Raw genomic sequence first — 7897 nt, forward strand, 5'->3', positions numbered from 1 at the left:
CACCAGGTTCGAAGCGCTGAAAAAAGCCTTTGTCCACGAGTGGGCCAAAATACCTGTAAGTCACATTCGGGTAGGTTGCGATTCGTTTCTGGACCGTCTCAAGGCTATAGTCAATTGATTCTTAATTTTGTATTATTGACGTGATAACGTCTTATAATTCGATGTAGCCGTCTGCACGCATAAAAAAATTCGTCGTTATCTTGCTCCTGCGGCGTTACTTTGCTTGAACTGCATGTTGTGTTATCTTGTGTTGTGTTTTCCAAACTAAATGTATGGCCTTTTAATTGGTTGCACTTCGAATGCCGGACCCTGTACATATGTACATTAATACGATTTTACGGTTGTTTTTTTTTGTTTAAGGGGTGTGGCTTCAAAAGAAACCATAAGAAAGAGCACCGTTTATTAGAGGAAGTCTATCCTCTCCACAGATCCTTTGGGAATGGGGTAAGCTACTATTTTTCGAAAGAAAAGTTATTTAAACCAAAAAATCCAACGAACAGAAACTATAGCATTTTTAAGTAGTAAATTTTTAGCTTACTTTTATTTATATGCCGATATTTTGGCCCCAATTAGAAGTCATCTTTTTATAAAGGACTACCAAACCCGGCCCCCTTCGCTGGGCACACTAAAATAGAATAGATATGGTTTAGAACAGAAAATATATGGTTTTCATATTATTTATTTCTTTATTCTTTATTCAAGCGCTTTGGCATAAACAATATTTTTTGTTTTTCTATTTGTTTTTGAGTAAATATAAAATATAAATTGAAAATCAAGAAAAAAGAAGATTGTTTTTAAATTTCAAATCAACGCATATGAATAAACAATCGTCTTTTTTCCTGATCATCCATGAATTTTTCGTTTCAATTTATATGTTTTATTAAGCATTGGAGCTTTTTTAACCATTATCCATTTATATTTTTCAAAAAAAAAAACGAAAAAAATTTCATTCACACATAATTTCATTTGGATTTCACATTAAATTCTCAAATTTCGTAAGAAGTTATTCACTGTTCCAAAATCCACTCCAAAAAAATTCACAAACAATTTTTACATATTGCACTTACGTTTTTTCCTTATGGCATCCAAATCAGAAAGAAATATTGACACATTGTAACTCACACTGTCCATTTGACAGTTCAGTTCCGCCCCAAGCGTTAAAAAAGTAAGCGACATTATGGCTGGCTCAAAAGAACGCTGTACCCGTTGCCACTGCTCCGAATTACAACCAAACTTTACGAAACCCATTTTCAATATTTACTTAACAATGTGCATAAGTTTGGTTTAATTCGGTTCAAAGACACGGCGGGTCCACGTTTTCCATTTGATACCCATATTGTACATATACATCCGAAGGTTACCCGGGTCCACGTTTTGACCTATATCTCGAGACCCTATCTACCAATAGGTATCCAAACTATACGGAAACCATCTTCAATACCTCCTTAACAATGTGTGTAAGTTTGGTTTAATTCGGTGCAAAGACACGGCGGGTCCACGTTTTGGCATATATTTCCAGACCCTAGTCATCAATAGGTATGAAAATTACCCCGTATTAAAGCACTTATCAACAGCTTTCATTTGATATCCATATTGTACATACACAACCAAAGGTTACCCGGGTCCACGTTTTGACCTATATCTCGAGACCCCAGTCACGGAGCGGCATGAAAAATACTCTGTACTAAAGCATTCACCAACAGCTTCAATTTGATGCCCATATTGTACATATACATCCGAAGGTTACCCGGGTCCACGTTTTGACCTATATCTCGAGACCCTATCTACCAATAGGTATCCAAACTATACGGAAACCATCTTCAATACCTCCTTAACAATGTGTGTAAGTTTGGTTTAATTCGGTGCAAAGACACGGCGGGTCCACGTTTTGGCATATATTTCCAGACCCTAGTCATCAATAGGTGTGAAAATTACCCCGTATTAAAGCACTTATCAACAGCTTTCATTTGATATCCATATTGTACAAACACATTCTAGGGTCCACGTTTTGGTCTCTATCTCGAGACCCTAGTCACGGAGCGGATGGAAATACTCTGAACTAAAGCATTCACCAACAGCTTCAATTTGATGCCCATATTGTACATATACATCCGAAGGTTACCCGGGTCCACGTTTTGACCTATATCTCGAGACCCTATCCACCAATAGGTATCCAAACTATACGGAAACCATCTTCAATACCTTCTTAACTATGTGTGTAAGTTTGGTTTAATTCGGTGCAGACACGGCCGGTTAGCGAACACACACAAAAAGTTGACTTTATTTTATATATAAGATTTTTTTCAGTTTGTGTCCGAAAAATCCAAATATCTTACGGAACCCTATTTTTTTCCAAAATAAAATGTAATTCATGTTACTCGTGGATAATGTAGTTTTCGAATGGTGAAAGAATTTTTAAAATCTGTCCAGTAGTTTTTGAGCCTATTCGTTACAAACAAACAAACAAACAAACAAAGTTTTCCTCTTTATAATATTAGTATAGATATATAGTACGCACAAATACAAATATAGATACAATAAAAACACGGTAAATTTTCCAAAACATGGTTTGGTCTCTTACAATTACAACAAGGAAACTTCAAATGTGCGTAAATCAAATTGGCTGACAAACTTTGTATTACACAATATGGCTAAAATTTTATTCTATAAAAAAATAATGTTTCTGGATTATGTTATCTACACATATACATACACACATATATTATATTTATTTAAGGGGTAACACCACTCTAGAAATTTCAAAAAATTGATTTTTTTTTATAAGCTTAAAAAATTCTTTGAACCTTTTAAAATACAGAACAAAAAGTTTTATACGTTACCGAAGTCTATTTCATAAATATTTTAAGCTTTTAACCAAGCGTTAGTGACTGCTACCTAACGACTTCTCCAAATTTCCAAACTTTAAACGCGTTTTTCTCAAAACACGTTTTCTGAAATTGGCAGGTTTTTCACTACGTCTGTATAATAACCTTCTTAAGAGAAGAGCGTAAGGGATTTTCGATAGATTAATTTAAACGATTGTTATAATTATTTAAGTGCCGTTTTTTTAGTCCAAAATAGAGTTTTTTCCTTCAAATGCTTGCTAATTCCACAAAAATAAATATTTTTTAAATCCCCTACGTGTTTCTCTAGCTATTCTTATCTAGATTAAGAAAAAAAATGTTTCTTTGTTCCAGATTAAAATTTGCACCCTCTGTGCTGCGTGCCGCGGAGCTCCTTCAAGAGAAACCACATTACAAAAATGTCTCCAATGCCGCCATTTTGTAAAATTTTTCGATCAAACTTTGTAGTTTTGTATTTTAGTATATAAGTAATAACTTCCCAAATCAGAGTGATTGATTCCCCTTTCCTTCTATACAAAAAAATTCTTTAAAAATCGTGTTTATTTTACGCGTGTACAGTGGTGTTACCCCTTAATATCTATTGAATTGGAATTGAATTACTGCGATGCCAGGTGGTGGTATTAACTGTGGTTGAGTTCGTAAAACATTTCCACAAATACCTGTTTGGGCAACGTTTATAGTTAAGATTGAAATGGTTACCACAATTCAAGCATCAGGAAGGACAAATTGAACTGCTACAACAACAACAAATTACACGGTGGATCGAAAGGGTTTAGGCTTCAAATATGGATATAAATATAAATAAGTATATAAATATAAAAAGGCTCTTCGCTACGCGCCAATTATAAATGTATATATATAAATATATATATTAAATATAAATGGAAACACAATGGAAATATTGATGCACTATTCCGGCGACCGCTTGATATAGAATGTAAGCATTGTTCCAAGGTCGAGAGATCCGAGGTAGTAGTTGACATGAGATTTATGTAATTGCAACCCGATGATGAATGGAAACCGTAACATAGTATGTACATATGTATATTATTTATTGTGTTCCAAATTTCCAACAAAACTATACTAATTCACTAATTCAATAGGTGTATAGTATGTACGTATAATATAACCGCACACACACAGTACTCACTTTATACCTCTTCATGCGTATGTCGTCCTAAGCCTAACGACTACAAAAACAAAATACATTCTTAAGCGCAGTTGTAGCAGATCAGATCCACTTAGTGACGATGACACTGAGTCTAAAATATTGTATAGCACACCAAAAACCAGTTCGCACTGGACGCGCATGAACCGCCCATATGCCAATTTTTCTCGACGATGACAAAAAATTTAAACTTAGAAGTGAAGAAATCACTGACGACCATTCGAAAAAAGTCAACATTGGAATATTTTTTATCATTTAGAATTATCTGCCAGCTTTCCAATATTTGATGAATTTTTGTCACAACGAGTGCCCGCGGCTTCGTAATAATAAGAGAAGAGTGACCGACGAAATTCAAATATAGAAAAATTTCATTAAAAATTAATTATTTCAATACCTCCATTTGTGAAACAACATCAACACGCACACCACAAATAGGAGGAGGAACTCGGCCAAACACCCAAAAAGGGTGTACGCGCCAATTATATATATATATATAAATATATATATTTATGTGCATATATCTATACTAATATTATAAAGAGGAAAACTTTGTTTGTTTGTTTGTTTGTTTGTTTGTTTGTAACGAATAGGCTCAAAAACTACTGGACCGATTTTAAAAATTCTTTCACCATTCGAAAACTACATTATCCACGAGTAACATGGATTACATTTTATTTTGGAAAAAAATAGGGTTCCGTAAGATATTTGGATTTTTCGGACACAAACTGAAAAAAATCTTATATATAAAATAAAGTCAACTTTTTGTGTGTGTTCGCTAACCGGCCGTGTCTGCACCGAATTAAACCAAACTTACACACATTGTTAAGAAGATATTGAAGATGGTTTCCGTATAGTTTGGATACCTATTGGTAGATAGGGTCTCGAGATATAGGTCAAAACGTGGACCCGGGTAACCTTCGGATGTATATGTACAATATGGGCATCAAATTGAAGCTGTTGGTGAATGCTTTAGTTCAGAGTATTTCCATCCGCTCCGTGACTAGGGTCTCGAGATAGAGACCAAAACGTGGACCCTAGAATGTGTTTGTACAATATGGATATCAAATGAAAGCTGTTGATAAGTGCTTTAATACGGGGTAATTTTCACACCTATTGATGACTAGGGTCTGGAAATATATGCCAAAACGTGGACCCGCCGTGTCTTTGAACCGAATTAAACCAAACTTACACACATTGTTAAGGAGGTATTGAAGATGGTTTCCGTATAGTTTGGATACCTATTGGTAGATAGGGTCTCGAGATATAGGTCAAAACGTGGACCCGGGTAACCTTCGGATGTATATGTACAATATGGGTATCAAATGGAAAACGTGGACCCGCCGTGTCTTTGAACCGAATTAAACCAAACTTATGCACATTGTTAAGTAAATATTGAAAATGGGTTTCGTAAAGTTTGGTTGTAATTCGGAGCAGTGGCAACGGGTACAGCGTTCTTTTGAGCCAGCCATAATGTCGCTTACTTTTTTAACGCTTGGGGCGGAACTGAACTGTCAAATGGACAGTGTGAGTTACAATGTGTCAATATTTCTTTCTGATTTGGATGCCATAAGGAAAAAACGTAAGTGCAATATGTAAAAATTGTTTGTGAATTTTTTTGGAGTGGATTTTGGAACAGTGAATAACTTCTTACGAAATTTGAGAATTTAATGTGAAATCCAAATGAAATTATGTGTGAATGAAATTTTTTTCGTTTTTTTTTTTTGAAAAATATAAATGGATAATGGTTAAAAAAGCTCCAATGCTTAATAAAACATATAAATTGAAACGAAAAATTCATGGATGATCAGGAAAAAAGACGATTGTTTATTCATATGCGTTGATTTGAAATTTAAAAACAATCTTCTTTTTTCTTGATTTTCAATTTATATTTTATATTTACTCAAAAACAAATAGAAAAACAAAAAATATTGTTTATGCCAAAGCGCTTGAATAAAGAATAAAGAAATAAATAATATGAAAACCATATATTTTCTGTTCTAAACCATATCTATTCTATTTTAGTGTGCCCAGCGAAGGGGGCCGGGTTTGCTAGTATATATATATAATACCTCTCCAAGGCAAGATCATTAGATCATTGATTTGTTTGTGACATAACCGAGTTTATCGTTTCGTAAAGCTGAAGCAGTTTTAAGGAAAATTGGTGTTAAAGTATCAAAAGAAACGATTCGAGAACGTTTACGTGCAGAAGACCCTACGTCTTATAAGTAGATTATCTACTTTTTCGGGCTTAACTCCCAATCCGTAATTAAAAAGCGAGACTACCCATACAAAATCTCTCCCGAAATCTGAGATTATAAAATGATACTAGATTATAACGAACTGTTAAGCATCCAGTTAAGATTCATATTGGCCGTTTATTTGTGTTTACCGTCAATTTGAATGCAATTGTGATGAATTAAATTTATCAAGAAGCATTATTACGACAGGGCTTTCGTTCTGCCACCCGACCATGACGAAGTGAAAATAGCGATAACGCGTCTAAAGAACAACAAAGACGGGGGGCCAACAGACTGCCAGCTGAGCTGTTCAAACATGGCGGCGAGTAGCTGGTAAGCTGCATACATCAGATCCTATGCAAAATATGCCTGCCAATTGAAATTTATGCGTGCTCTACCTAATCCATAAGAAGGGTGATTCTGTAATCTGTGCAAATTACTGCGACATACTAACTAATTGGACCACATCAGTGCGGCTTTACGCCTGAAAAATCTACTATCGATCAGATATTCACAATACGCCAAGTCTTGGAGAAGATCCATGAAAGGAAAATCAACGCACACCATATTTTTGTCGATTTTAAAGCTGCTTTCGATAGAGGAAAAGGAGTTACCTATATGCAGCGATGTTTGAATTTGGTATCCCCGCAAAACTAATACGACTACGCCGTCAGAATTGGGAAGGATGTCTCCGAGCCGTTTCAGATAGGATGGCTGGCTGTGCTGGGACATCTTTAACGTGATGCCGGAAAAGATCGTGTGAGCCGCAGAACTTACTGACTCAGGCACAATTTTTTATAAGAGCGTACAATTGTTGGCGTATGCCGATGATATTGACATCATCGGCTTTAACAACCGCGCTCTTAGTTCTGCCTTTTCCAAACTAGTTAAAAGCGAATAGGTCTGATGGTGAACGAGAACAAAACGAAGTACCTCCTGTCATCAAACAAACAGTCGGCGTACTCGCGTATCGCGAGGTTGCGAAAAACTTCGAATAGACTTCGTTTATGAACCAGCATTAACACCGATAATAACCTCAGGGGGGGAGGGGGTCGAGTCAAATCTCATCTAATCTTACGTTGGAGAGAGGGGGGGGTCTCGGCAAATATCACGCAATTTTTTTTCTGATTGAAACAAAAAAAATTATACTATTTTGGTCCATTATCCAGATTGAACATGCTTAAGATTTAATCTTAAGCGTAATCGTAGTATGATTAAGATCATTCACTAATTCGTTCGAAAGAAAATAGTTTCATTCATACTTCGACGTTGTATGTACATTTCTACTGTCAAACCACCATATTTGTTTTATACCAAATAGCTCAATTTAATCTGAATTTATAGTACAGTGTAGCCCGTCGTTTGTTTTCGCGCCACTATCAGCCGAACGCGCGACTCAATGAACAAGAGCGGACGAGCTGAGTGGCAGCGACACACGGACAGGTTCCAACCTTCTTTGTTTATTATTGTAAATGTTTTACTCGACTCAGTTCATGATCTTACTAATTTAAAATGAGTTATCCAGATTTTTATAACGCATACGTCAAAAGATACGTCTATAAGGCGAAGAAGTCCTGCCACGACGATGTGATAAAATTATGAAATACCTCGAAGCAAAAATTCCCGAA

Source organism: Anastrepha obliqua, chromosome 5, assembly GCF_027943255.1.
Source record: "Anastrepha obliqua isolate idAnaObli1 chromosome 5, idAnaObli1_1.0, whole genome shotgun sequence".
Taxonomy (NCBI): Eukaryota; Metazoa; Arthropoda; class Insecta; order Diptera; family Tephritidae; genus Anastrepha; species Anastrepha obliqua.